Genomic DNA, 13593 nt, shown 5'->3' on the forward strand with positions numbered 1-13593 from the left:
CCTGCTGTGCTTTTCCAGCACCATTCTAATCTAGAGTCTGGTTTCCAGCATCTGCAGACCTTGTTTTTACCACACTGATGACATCACCTAGTGAGGTGGCGATGAAACGTCTGCAGAAAAACACACTGGCTTGGCCAACAAATCTATGATCTCTTCTACAACCCAAGCTACAAATCCTTTCAAACATTCTAAGACAGTATTTGTTGTGGCTGACTGAGAGGGGGTTGAAAAGATAAAGAGGAGAGCTGTGAGCCCTCTCACCTGGTCACCACAAACCTGGGTGCTCATCTGGGATTCAAACCCACTGACTAATCAAATAAGTGGAGGGGGAAAACAAACTATTTCTTCAAGAGCTTATTTTTAAATAAGCCACGGCAAAGCAGCCTTCGTGTGTCTTAAATGCAAAAGTGCTGAGCTGCCCATGTTTGATGTCAATGCTTTCATAGACCAGGACAAAATAGCTTATGAGACAGCAGTAAAAAAAAAGCTAAAGCTAAGCACAGTGCTGTCCAGAAGCCAGGGAACAGAAGTTGCAAAGCCAGTAGCATAATATGAGCTAGAAATAGAGGATAATGAAGCAGATAAATTAAAACTGGAGTTGCACAGACTAGAATCAGAATTCCAGAAAGAGGAAAAAAAGATCAAATCCCGACAGTGTGGGAGCAGGCCATTCAGTCCACACCAACCTTCCAAAGGACATCTTATCCAATCATTGGATGTCCCATGGCTAATCCACCTAGCCTACACATCTTTGGAGGAAACCCACACAGACTTGGGAAGAATGTACAAACTCACAGTCATGCTCAAGGCTGGAATTGAACCCAGGTCTGTACTACTGTGAGGTAACAGTGCTAACCACTAAGCCACCACATCATCCCACGGGCAAATGGAGAAGGACATTTTATGAACAGAAATAAGAAAGGGAGTTCCTGGTGTTGGACAACATAGAAAAGAAAGGGGATTTAAATGTAGACAGATCCATCTGAGATGGAAGACTGAAAGCAGCTCTGTGAGAGCGCTACAGCCTAATGGGTTGAAGTTTTCAACCTTGCCTATTTGTAGGATATTGTGAAACTTGAAAGGGTTCAGAAAAGATTTACAAGAGTGTTGCTAGAGTTGAGAGTTTGAGCGATGGGGGCGTGGCTGAATCGACAGGGTGCAAAGTGGTTAGCACTGCTGCCTCTCAGCGCCAGAGACCTGGGTTCAATTCCTGTCTCGGGCAACTGTCTGTGTGGAGTTTGCACATTCTCCCTGTGTCTGTGTGGGTTTCTTCTGGGTGCTCCGGTTTCCTCCCACAGTCCAAGGATGTGCAGGTTAGGTGAATTGGTCATGATAATTGCCCGTAGTGTTAGGTGAAGGGGTAAATGTAGGGGAATGGGTCTGGGTGGGTTGCTCTTAGAAGGGTTAGTGTGGACTTGTTGGGCCAAAGGGCCTGTTTCCACACTGTAAGTATGTAATCTAAAGACTGGGGCTGATTTCCCTGGAGTGTCGGAGGCTGAGGGTAACCTTACAGAGGTTTATAAAATCATGAGGGGCATGGATAGGATAAATCCCTAGAATGGTGAAGACCAAAACTAGAGAACAAAGGTTAGGGTGAGAGGTGAAAGATTTAAAAGGGACCTAAAGGACAATATTTTCATGGAGAGGGTGGCACATATATGGAATGAGTTGCCAGAGGTAGTGGTGGAGACTGGTATAGTTACAACATTTAAAAGGCATCTGGATGGGTATATAAATTGGAAGGATTTAGAGGGATATGTGCCAAGTGCTGGCAAATGGGATTAGATTAGGTTAAGGTATCTGGTCGGCATGGACGAGTTGGACCGAAGGGTCTGTTTCCATGCTGTACATCTCTATGACTCTATGACATTTCTCTTATTTGGCTGCTTCAACTACTGTGCTCATGGTTGTTGAACACTAGTGTTACAGAGTAGGCTGACAGGGAGAGCTCACAAGGTTTACTCCCTCTTACTTGAGGAGGGTGCCAGTGTCTACGAGGCAGCAATACAGATGATCGTAATTGTGTACCAGTTTGTGCCAGGGTGTAGAGACAAAAGATCTGTAACTTCAGGAAACAGGATGACCATAGACACCCAGCAGACCAAAGCAGCTCACTGTTGACCAGGGTTACATGCACTTAAACCTGGAGATATCCACAGAAACTTCAATGAGGTAATTCTCCATGAGGAGTTTAAAAGCTCCTAACTCTTTCCAATTCAGATGCATGTTGAGGAAGAGAGGGTAGTAGGGCCCAGAATATTTACAAGTTGATTTTTATGCTCAAGACTTTCATCGATAACAGGTGTTTTTAAGGACAGGACACAGGGACCTTAAATATCCGTTGTGATCATTAGACAATTGCCATGGAATACACAACACCAGCTGTATTAGAATTAACATTTTAAACAAGAAGCACTTCAACTCAGTGAGAGGTTGAGAAATTTGCACCTCTTGACTTACTCACACTTGTGATGTTAACTTCACACATTGCAGATGAAAGGTTACCTGCAGAGTGTTTCGGCTGGTAAAGACAATGTGAATGCACAAACCAGTTCTCAGTTACAAAGAAAGAGAAATCATCATGGACTGAACACAGCAAGAATGCAGCAAATTACTTTTCCCCTCTCTGTCGCAATCTCAGAAACGTGGTAGTGCCAGTGGGAAAAGAAAAATACACCTTGGAGGAACCACTGTTAACTGAGGGTTTGACCTGATCTGCAAGCTTCACCATTCCTGAGGAAATAACTAAAGCATTGGAACTCAGGTTTCACTCTCATAACTCAGAGACTCTATAAAACTGTAAACTGAATTACCGTTACATTCCTACCTTTTTCAGCTAGCCCACCCATCCCATCTTCATTACTGTGTTTGTGTGTGCTTGTTATCAACTTTTATTTGGGGTGGAGGGGACTAATCAAACCCCATTTTCTTTCATGCAAGAAAATCCTGGAACCGTCTTCCCTTCAGTTTTAATCTGGTTAACGAAGGTCATTGAAGTATGACAGTTGCATTCCAGAAAAAGGGAAATTAAAAGCTACTTGTTGCAGCTGTCTTTTAAGGGTTTAAAAAGGGTGAGGAATTGTGACCCTTGCTCACCTGATTATAATAGACACAAGACTCTTTAATTTATTCAGTTTACACATTCTCCCTGTGTCTGCACGAGTTTTCTCCCACAGTCCAAAGATGTGCAGGTGAGGTGGATTAGCCATGGGAAATGCAGAAGCACAGGGAGTTGGGTCTGGGTGAGATGCTCTTCGGAGAGTCAGTATGGACTTGATGGGCTTAATGTCCTCCTTCCATACTGTGTGGATTCTGTGATTCCATTTTCTAAAGCTGTAATCTCTGCCTGAAAACATAATTGCTGGTATGTTTTCAGAAGTTGGCTATTGCATTGAGTAAGACTTGAAGTTGGGGATAGACTTTCCCACTTGATTCAACATGCCCAAGAAATGCTGCCTGTCTTTTATTCACTTCAGTCCCAAAAAATCACTAATGCATCTTGTCTTCCTTGAATGCCTCTTGATCCCTTGTTCTCAACTCATGGGTCCTAAAAATGTAATCACCATTTGGGAATGTTGGCATTTCTTACTTAAAGTAAGATATTTATTCTGTAGTACCTTTAACATGTTCCTTACCTTCAGTTTGTGTTCCTTCATTCTTTTATCAATCAGTAGGATGTCATCAGTATGGCAAATGGTTACTCTTTTCCCTCCCAGGAATCTAGATATTATCCTTTGGAAAATCTCTGGTACAGAGAAGATTCCACACGGCAGACAAGTGAAGTAGTACCATCCAAGATGGTGTAATTAATGTTGTCTGTCATCTTGACTTGATATCTGCTAAAATTCATTGTTTGTATTCAATATTTTTGAAAATGTATTTGCCACCAATCTTGCCAGGCTTTCATTGAGAGATGAAATAGAGTATATTTGCATTCTAATTCCTTTGTTGGGGACCTCGTTCAGTTAAACAATCTTCTCTCTCCATTTGTCGTGGGAACACTTACTAACCCTGCCTTGGGTCACAAAGTGTGTCCAAATGCTTCTTTTCGGGCTCAGGTAAATGTCGTTAAGAGAAGGCTCAACAACAATAATTTGCTTAAATATGAACATTTATTGAGAAATAATAAAAGACGAAAAAAGGAGGAACATTTATTGAGTAATAATAACAGTTGAGAAAGGAAGGAAAACGAAACAATAAGCCTCATGCCCTGCCTGGGACTGCTCGATCATCGACTGGAGTGGAGGCTGAGGTTGTTCCTGGCACCATTTGCAATCCTGGTCCGAGGTGAAGTGCAATGAATTCGAACAAAACTCTCTCTCTTATACAGTATAATATACAGCAAGGTATAGAAAACAGCTACAGAAGACAAAGCTATTGGCTCGTACAGAAAACACAGCTCCAGAGAAACAAGCTGCAGCTGCCATCTTCAGCCTGTAAAGGAATGTTGACAGGACTCATTCAAGGTCATGCAGCTTGTCAAGTATCATCAACAATTATGGCCCTTCAGCTCGTCCTATACCACCTATGTTCTCATGCAGATGTCAAATATAATCTTTTAGCCCTTTGGCCTATCCTATACAAGCCCCAAACACCCATTGTATCATCTCTGTCATTGATAATGTGACCCCACTTTCGATCATGTGATCTGAAATTTTACTTTTCCTTTCAAAAGAGTGAGGAATTTTCCTTTGTACATAACTCTCTTCATACGCCATAATGTGATATTCCTGCTTCAGTTTGCTTAATCCTTTGAATGTATTTAGGAATTATCACTAAAATACTCTCCCATCTTCATTCTGATGGTTTTTATTCACGCTCTCTAAGGGAGCAAGAATAGATGCATTGCTACTCCACAATGAGATATTCTATTCCACAATGAAAGATGCAGTCACCAGACCTCTCATGAGAGAGTTGAGGGTCAGCATGCATCATACAAGGGGTTGATAAGGAGAATCCTTCATGGTAACCTTAGCTGGTATGGGAATTGAACCCAAACTGTTGGTATTGTTTTACCTTGTAAGCCAGCTATCCAACCAACTGAACTAATCAACAATGTATGCGTACACAATGTCTCACTGGCATTTTATGTTCTGAGATTTTGTGGTGATTTGCCTATGCACTGAAGGTGTGTCGCCCAGACCTTGGAGTTTTATGTACACTAGTCTGACAATCTCTGACTTCAACCAGGAGTAGAACTGATTAGGAGCCAAAGGAGAGGATTTACACATGGGGACAAACGCATATCTTATGGATGAGGTAAATACTGCCAGGCATGGTGACTAAGGAAGAAACTCTGACATCTAAAGCAGTTTAAAATTGACAAGGAAGGGATAGTAAATAAGTTGTCTGTACTTAAAGTTGATAAGACACAGGGACCAGCACAGGATAAGGTAATAGGGACCAGTACAGGGTAAGGTTCATGGACCAGCACAGGATAAGACACAGGGACCTGTACAGGATAAGACACAGGGACCTGTACAGGATAAAGTAATAGGGACCAGTACAGGGTAAGGTTCATGGACCAGCACAGGATAAGACACAGGGACCTGTACAGGATAAAGTAACAGGGACCAGTACAGGGTAAGGTACAGGGTCCAAGGCCTTCAGCCTTCAAGATGGCATCGATACTGGACGACTTTGTGAGCTCTGTACAGCAGATCTTATTCTCACATTTTTTACAACTATTCCACCTCAATTCTAAGTTTGTAAAAATTCCTATCTTGTTTTTCTGCACCTCCTGTATGCCTCACTGTTTTAACACATTGTGATCTCTATATCCTTGTTATCATCTGCCTGGACTGCTCACAAAACAAAACTTTTCAATGTACTTAGGTACATGTGACAACAGCGCTGAAAATGTGTTGCTGGAAAAGCGCAGCAGGTCAGGCAGCATCCAGGGAACAGGAGAATCGATGTTTCGGGCATAAACCCTTCTTCAGGAAGAAGGGCTTATGCCCGAAACGTCGATTCTCCTGTTCCCTGGATGCTGCCTGACCTGCTGCGCTTTTCCAGCAACACATTTTCAGCTCTGATCTCCAGCATCTGCAGACCTCACTTTCTCCTACATGTGACAACAATAAATCAGATGAAAATCAAATCAGTTGAGATGTATTTGAAAATATTGAAAGACATGAGAGGAGAAATTGAGAAAGGCATTGGCCATATTATTTCAATCTTCCTTGCATTTGGCGGTGGTGACAGAGGACATTTCAAACACCAGCTTGTTCAAAAAAGATTCTAAAGATGGGTCTGTAGTTGCTAGGCCTGTCAGTTCAACAATTATTTAGGATGGAATTAATAGTCACAAAGAAAAGTCATGACTTTGAATTTTATGGATGAGACAAAACCTGAGAGAATTGTAAATTGAAAGAAGCACAGTTTGGTCCTTCAAAACAAGTTATTAGAGTGGGCAGTGAGGAAGTAGAAAGGTGAGATACACATTGGTAACAAAACACATGGCGAGACAAAATAAAGGGCACTATCCTAAAGATTGTGCAGGAACGCAGGGGCCTGATGTTCATGTGCAAAAGAAATTAAAGATGCAGGATGGGTAGAGAAAGCAGTTAATAAAACATACAGCGAACTGGGCTTCATTAATGGAGAAGTAAAGTACAAAAGCAAGGATATTGTACTGAACTTATATAGGACACCAGTTAATCCTCAGGTAAAGTATTAGGTATAGTTCTGGGTGCCACACTTTAGAAAGGATGTGAATGCATTAGAAAGAGCAGCAGATGTTTACAAGAATGGTTCCAGTAATGAGGTTATATCAGAGAAGTTGGGACAGTTTTGTTGGAGAGGAGAAGGTTAAGAAGAGATTTGACAAAATCATGAGGTGTCTGGACAAAGTGTATGGGGAGAAGCTGTACCTCCATGTGAAGGATTGAGAACCAAAGAATATGGATTTAAAGTTTTTCTTTTGCGAAGGTGAGAAACAACCTTTTCAAACATTAAGTGGTCCAGGTATGGAATATGCTGCCTCGAAGTGTGGTGGAGGCAGGCTTAACTATTCATTGATTATTTAATAGAAACAACGTGCAGGGTTACAATGAAAAGGCAGGAGATTGGCACTATGTCAAAATAATCATGGAGCTTATGTAGATAAAGTGGGCTGAATGGCCTGTTGCATTGTAACAATTCTGTGAGACTACGATTAAGTGAACCATCACAAGTTGTCTACTAACAGTAAAGCAGTGCTCCTATGTTGAGTTTAAATTCTGTTTTGAAACCTTGTAACATCAAATTGATGGTGTCGAATGCTTTTTAACTCTTTGAACTCTCCTAGGAATGTTGTCCTTTGTTCAATATCTTGAACTTCTTAAACTTTTACCTTGTTGCAGGATTTCTATTTCCCTATAAATGATCCATTTCCAAGTGTTCTTTTTTGTTTTTAAAGTGATAAAGGTACTGTTAAACTAACATATTTTTTAAAGTTCCCCAATGGCCACATTTATGGCACTCAGCTCCTCCTGCTGGCTATTCTTTCTACTTGTGATTCTGTTTTTAAAAACAATTTGTACAATTTAACATGGTCAATGATATAGGTGGCATGTTTTCCAGAAAATGATTATCTTTCTTGGGTCCTATCCATCCATCCAGTTCAGCAGAATTCCTGATGTTTCCTCATAACACTGACTGATTTTGACTTCCTGACTTCTAGCTGCAGCGGAAATTGGATTGCCTATTCCAAAATCAAATCCTCAGCCAAGGTCCTGCTTCAAATGAAGAATGCCTAATAATTTCTTATCCCTCATATTGATTAGTAAATGCTCTCTAATTGATCAATCATTCTAAAATCTTCATTTCTGCAGCGATATGCTGAGTGATATAAATGCATTACAAGTGATTTTTTTGATCCTCTCAAGTGCAAAGATCATGATTAAATTTTACCTGTTCTACTACTTATTTTATCTGGGGCCAAAGTACATATAAAGTGCTTTAATTAACACTGATATATTTACTTCCATTCTTTGTCTTAACAGAAATCAACTGTTGGAACTACAGCATATAAAAACATGTTGACATGATGATGCTGCTCTGTTGTATGTAAACCTGAAGCCATTCTATAACATTGGACCTGTCTCTTTGGCCTTGGGGCTTTCAGGCCCCTGGGTCCTCCCCATTATCAAATGGATGAGGTGGTGGCAAAGTCTTTACTCTGGACTGACCTGGGAGAGTACTTAAGTTTTTCTTTACACTGTTGAAGCGTTCTGATCCCATGTTTCCCCTCTCTAGAATACTGTCATTCATACCTGGGCATCAACATCTCATTAGTTTCTTTTTCTCACCTATCAGAGTTATCCACTCTACAGCCCTGCAATCAAGGTTTTCAGAGGTCTTCTGTCTAGTGTATCTTTTTTCTAGATTTCCCCATGCCTGGTACATTGTGGTTTTTGCTATTTTACTCTTATGTAAAGGCTTTTAAAGTAATTCACTGCCATTAATCCTCCTTTGCATTGGGCCTACCCATTGATTAATATTTCATGATACACAATAGAGTATCTAAAGAAAGTACCTTATTTAATAACAATACATTTTATTACATAGTGGTGCTTCAATGCGATCACATTTGGTCAGGTATAATTACTGGAACCTTTAGGAGCTGGTACAGAAACCTCAGCTCCTTCTAAAAGCTTGAGTGTAGAACTCCTTGATTCCACTCACACTTTGCATGTGACATCAATAGAATGGTGGAGACAGTGTAATATGAATATTAATCTCTTCCGAACCATTATTTTTTATACCACCTTGTTTCTGAGTCTGTCCCGTTAACAATTTATTTTCTGTTAAAGTCTTCCAAGGTCCTGTTCTGCCTTCAGAGTTTTCCCTTTTCAGATGTGTCCCTGCTTTAACTACAGATCTTGGCTCTGGGGGAATTTTTCTCTCTCTCTCTAGTTGCCACCATACTTTATCGTGTGCTTTAAGACAATAAATTGACTTGTACGTTGTAACACCACGGGAGTTTCTCTGGACTATGGGTGTCTGCAGCTTGCTCCTTATCTCCAAGTAAGAGACTTCAACTTCTTATGTGTTGTAACACTATTTAATTATATCTGTATATAGCAGTCATCAAATACATCGCTCTAGTATCATGTCTGAGACTTCACTCTTCACATACTCACTCTAAATTGATGTCTTCCCTTTTACTGATGCCATAGACATGTGATCAATTACATCATCTTGATTTACATGAATCTCATTATACCATAGAAGGTACCTTCTCTCCAACATTTTATGCTGTCAAATATAGAACAGATTCAGGAGCCCGGCTGTCAAACCACAACCACAACCTGTAACCACAGCAATGACAAGTTCACAGGTAGGAGGATGTTGGGGAGATGCCAGATCCTAAACTAATTCCAGAGTATTGAGGAATGAAAGTCTTTAAATGGCTGTCCTGAATCAGTTTGATATTAATAATGATATTCAACATTGCACAAAACCTATTTACCCCAAAAGTCTGTGAAGACTACTGGACATACCATTGAACTACAAATTGAAATGTTGAGAGGATGGGAATTCACCTCTTCCATTTAAAGTATTGTGGATTTTAAACAATTGGGATTTAGAGAAACCCACATGTGGTAGGTTTCAAAACAATGTCCTCGTTCAGAAGGGAGAGTTCAACTACTGAGCAACAACTAACTCCAATGAAAAGAATTTCACTGAAGTAAATGTACATTTAATTAAGAATTGTCAATGAGTGAAAAGGATGTATATGGACACCAGATGAGTGTTAATATAATTCCTCAATATAGTAAGCAGATGAACCTATGACTGCTGAAAAAGGCATAAGCCAGCAATATTTGTGCATTTGATCCAGTAATATTTTACATATTCTCTCCTAACTAGGACATTTGAAATTCCAGACTGGCAAAAACCCAAGCTTCTCATAAGAAGCTTGTTAAAAACATCAAAAGGGTGGAAAAGAGAAACTATAGGAAAATAAGTTAAATAAAAAGTAGACAGGGTATATCTTAAATGAACGTGGAGTACATTTTTATTTTGTATTGACAGAATTTTGGACTAGTTATGGCACTCATAGCACTGAAACTTTTGTTTAAAAAAACCCACAAAAGATTTGGAAATCAAAGAAATGAGAAATGGAAAGTTTCTGTATCGTTTCCCCCATCTGACATTTAGGTTCTGTAGCAGCACCACCCCTGTCTCCCCAAGACTATTTGCATTCTAAAAGGGAGTAATTGTCCAACCAGCTGCTTTTCCTTTAAATAGACAGAAAGTAATGAGTAGCATGATTTAGTATGCTGTTCCATTTTGTTGTGGGAAAGAGTAGCCAAGGGCCAAAACGATTGAGCAGTACTGACTACTCATTCATTGTCCAATCTACTACAACTTGAGTGTATTACTGCTCAAGCTGGAGCTGGCTAATCTATGAAAATTAAGCTCCTGTTTAATACAAGTTGATGTTTAAAGATGGTGTCTGCTCACTTTCCACTCTTCTCCAACACAAAATGGAGCTGAATGATTTTTTTTTCTGCAGCCGACTGCTCCATCCAATCCTGAAAGTGCTCAACACTAAACGGAAGAGCATCTGAAATGGGAACAGCATTTCCTTCTGTCTGCAGCAGTACCTATCATTTCAGTTGTGTGTTGGCTACATGAACCTTAGGTAACAGACTTTAAATCCATGATACTCACAGCAAGTACTAATTTCTCACAGGTAGTTATCAGTCAAGGAAACTGCAAGGATGTTACATTTTTGAATGAAACATGTTTGCTTGAGCCAAATCATTCAATAGCCTAGCTGAAAACTGACAATTCTCATCGAGTCTACTGGCTTCCAGCCAATACAAAATCACTGCTGACAGCACTGTGAAATGAGCTGCCTCAAATTTTGTGACAGAATAATATAACTAATATTTCTGAAGAACTTTCAGCAATAATACAGTAATTATGGAGCTTTTCATTACAATCTCCAATGTCAGCACATTCATCAACTCATCTAATGGGATTTGCAGTTTATGTTTGGTCAGGCAAGTTTTCTTTAACTATGATGTTCTAAATATTTTCTGTGACCATTTTGGCCACAACCGAATGGCAAATCTGAATACAATAAATTCATAGACTTAAAGATCTCAAAAGCACAAAGGTAGCAATGAAATCTTGAAAAATGTGCACAAACCACATCCAAAATGTTTTCCAGTCTCATGGAAGAACTTAGCTAATTGAAGACAGGAAGTAAAGACCTGTCAAATATGCATCTGATTTTTACCCAAAAGAATGATACAGTGCTGATCAAAAGCTCTTAATTGAAAGATTTTAAACACAAATTGGAATAGCCTGGTCACTGTAGGATCCAAATGGATTACATGGAGTTAGTTAAAACCAGCTGTTTAACTCCAAGGCATATAATCCAATAATAAATGACAACATGAGTGTCAGCTTGGCTCAGCAATAGTGCTCTCACCTGAGTTAGAAGGTTGGGGGTCAAGTCTCACTTCAGCACTCAAGTAGATAACGTAGACTGATACTTCAGTACAATGGGAGTGCTGTGTTATTTCAATTGCCATCTTTCAAATGAGGGTTAGCCTGAACCCACGTTGGTCTGCTCAAGTGGATTTAAAATCCCATACCACTTTCTCAAAAGAAGAGTAGAGAGTTTACCTGCCTGCACTTGTTGCTCACCAGAACAGATTAACTAGTCATGGATATTACTGCACTAATGCAATCTTATATGATGTGAAGGGTGGCTGCTGAATTTGCTTATAAAAGAACAATGACATAATTTCAAAAAGTAGTTGTTTGGCTTTAAGGCACATCAATCTTGAAGCTATGTGAACTACAATGTTCTTTTGTGCATGGAAATTAAAGGTGGCTACACTTTGAAACAATTTGGATAATATCAAAAGCCAAGAAGATAGACAGCTGAAAATCCAAACTCTAAAATCTCCAAGTACTTAAACTTGCTGACTTTCATCACCTTTTCAAAAAGCACTTTGTATATGCAAAGTTTTTCTTACCTGTATTGAAATAAACCATTCACTTATAATCACTTTAGTTCAACGTCATTTTGATGTAGCATTCTGACAAAATGATATCCATCATGAGTTTGTAGCATATTATAGAAAAACTAGAATGAAAAATACTTCTTTGATTATACCCAATGCATGCATCTTTGATTTAATTTCATAAGCTGTTTAAATATTAAATGTTGTCCTCTAAAAAGCCAAAAGTAAGGTTTAGATTTTTCTTTTAAAATTTGTCTTGCGATTGGAAGAGTACTGACTTTTTGTCATTGCATATTGTTCTTTTTAGGGGGTTTCAAGCCTAATTTAAAACTAACACTTTTCACATGTTAAAAAGGTATTTTGGACATGATCCATTGGCTCCTAATTTGAGCATAATGCTAGATTGTAGAGATTATATTTGTGACAAAATCTTACAATCGATCTTCACCTTAAAATCTAGGATTTTATGTATTAAATTTCAAATTATACGTTGTGAATACTGAAGAAAATTCCATATTCAAAAGATCCAAAAGAAAACGATTTATCAAAAAAAGGACAGTAAGAAATTTTGCTGTTCAATGTTCTGTACGATATTAAGAAAACACTGAAACAGGAAAATAATAACATGATAATAACATTAGGCTAAAGCATAGTCTATAGACTGCTATTAAATGAAGTGGCAATCAATTGCTCTTTTATTAGTGAGTGCAATCAATGGGTAGTTGACAGACTGAGCTGACAAAGGTTATCAAACTGTCTGAGGATTTGAAGGAAACATTCTTTCCATGTTTTGTTTTCTTTCCTAACTTACAAAGCCAGTTCCGTTTTTTTATCACTTGCTTCCCACAACATCATGTGAAAGGATCATAGTAGGAAAGCCATGACAGAAAGCAGGCTTGTACTATCTCGTTGTCTATAACCTTGGGTCAGAAAATGAATGAACACAGGCTTTTTCAGCATCATTAGAATTTCCCACGCAACAACCAAGTTTCATATCACATTGATTCAACTTGTACTTTTGGGTGAATGAGGTGGGAATGTACATCACTTGTTTTGCAGTTACACTTGAGTCTAAATTTACAGCACAAAAAGTTTGAAATTTTTAAATGCAACGTAGTTTATGTTGGATTTAATTCAACTAAATATATTTATACAACACTGGGCTTTGTATTATGCCAAAATGCCAATAGTCTCTGCATAATATGCAAGTTTTTGTCCGTTTAATTCTGGCCAAATTCTGGTGTGGTTTACTTTGCATTTAAATAATGAATTGAAAGACAGATATCCAAAAAGATTATTGTTCAGTTTACGCTGAAATCAATTATTTGCAGAAGTTGCACATAAAATCCCAAATAAATGATTATTTAAATAGATAATTGGTGATGGTGGCAATTCACAATCCTGATATGTGAAAATGTTACCAGAAACATTGACGAAAAAATGCAACTTTTTTTGTGTTTCTTAGCGACTAACACACAAGTAAGTGTTAGCAATGGACAATCCCATTCTGATGGCGACAAGCACCTGGTGTACACTGCCACACAAAACAAATGCAGTTTCCAAAGCATCTCGTCAAGCCAAAGGTGAAGTGAATAACTATAGGTGCTAATTGATTGTCTGA

The 13593-nt window shown here is 38.9% G+C and overlaps 1 long non-coding RNA gene across 1 annotated transcript; it reads right to left on the reverse strand.

Annotated features, from left to right (window-relative positions):
• Nucleotides 1-4093: 4093 nt before the first annotated feature.
• LOC148147337 (uncharacterized) lies at nucleotides 4094-11538 on the reverse strand. The gene is made up of 2 exons (XR_015759878.1): nucleotides 11432-11538; nucleotides 4094-4434 (listed from the first exon to the last, which is right to left on the reverse strand). It is a non-coding gene; the product is annotated as an uncharacterized LOC148147337 (long non-coding RNA).
• Between the last annotated feature and the right edge of the window lie 2055 nt (nucleotides 11539-13593).

Source organism: Chiloscyllium plagiosum, unplaced genomic scaffold, assembly GCF_037043375.1.
Source record: "Chiloscyllium plagiosum isolate Xiang-an unplaced genomic scaffold, Cpla_swu_hap1 HiC_scaffold_17, whole genome shotgun sequence".
Lineage (NCBI taxonomy): Eukaryota > Metazoa > Chordata > Chondrichthyes > Orectolobiformes > Hemiscylliidae > Chiloscyllium > Chiloscyllium plagiosum.